General features: G+C 47.3%; 1 non-coding gene across 1 annotated transcript; it reads left to right on the top strand.

Moving 5' to 3' along the window:
• Positions 1-471: 471 nt before the first annotated feature.
• LOC112065916 (U6 spliceosomal RNA) lies at positions 472-578 on the top strand. The gene has a single exon (XR_002892312.1). It is a non-coding gene; the product is annotated as a U6 spliceosomal RNA (small nuclear RNA).
• Positions 579-916: the final 338 nt, after the last annotated feature.

The following is a 916-nucleotide window of genomic DNA, read 5'->3' as shown; positions in this document are numbered from 1 at the left end:
TTGCGGAGCACAGGGTCCGGACGCGCAGGCTCAGCGGCCATGGCTCACGGGCCCAGCCGCTCCGCGGCATGTGGGATCTTCCCGGACCAGGGCACGAACCCGTGTCCCCTGCATCGGCAGGCGGACTCTCAACCACTGCGCCACCAGGGAAGCCCCCTAAAGGAAGTATTAAAGTGATCTGGAAAATCTTCTCTCTCTGCAATGATATGTCTGGCAAGGCTGTTGTCTTGGCACGTTACCCTATTTTGCATCTCAGAAGCTGCTTATAACTTTACTACACCTTGAATTTGCTCTGCAAAAAAAATACCAGTGTTTACCTTGCACGAACTGTATCACAGGCAGCTGTGACACCATTTTGAGGATTTTGGGGAGTCTTGGAGACTGAGCTAAGACCTATTGGTTCTGTTATTTTTCTGCAGCCCCTTGCTTCAGTAATATTCTTGATATTTTGCTAATTAAAATGGAAGCTAAGTGCTTGCTTTGGCAGCACATATACTAAAATTGGAACCATACAGAGAAGATTAGCCTGGCCCCTGCGCAAGGATGACTCGCAAATTTGTGAAGCGTTCCATATTTTTACTGTCAAACAGAGTGAAGTAAGTCAGAACAAGAAAAATAAATACCGTATGCTAACACATATATATATGGAATCTAAAAAAAAAAAAAAAGAGTCTGAAGAATCTAGGGGCAGGACAGGAATAAAGATGCAGACGTAGAGAATGGACTTGAGGACACGGGGAGGGGGAAGGGTAAGCTGGGACGAAGTGAGAGAGTGGCATTGACATATATACACTACCAGATGTAAAATAGATAGCTAGTGGGAAGCAGCCGCATAGCACAGGGAGGTCAGCTCAGTGCTTTTTGACCACCTAGAGGGGTGGGATAGGGAAGGTGAGAGGGAGGCACAAGAGGGAGG

This window comes from Physeter macrocephalus, chromosome 6 (assembly GCF_002837175.3).
Source record: "Physeter macrocephalus isolate SW-GA chromosome 6, ASM283717v5, whole genome shotgun sequence".
Classification (NCBI taxonomy): domain Eukaryota; kingdom Metazoa; phylum Chordata; class Mammalia; order Artiodactyla; family Physeteridae; genus Physeter; species Physeter macrocephalus.
The sequence above is the reverse complement of the archived record's forward strand: the minus strand, read 5'-3'. Positions and strand labels throughout refer to the sequence as shown.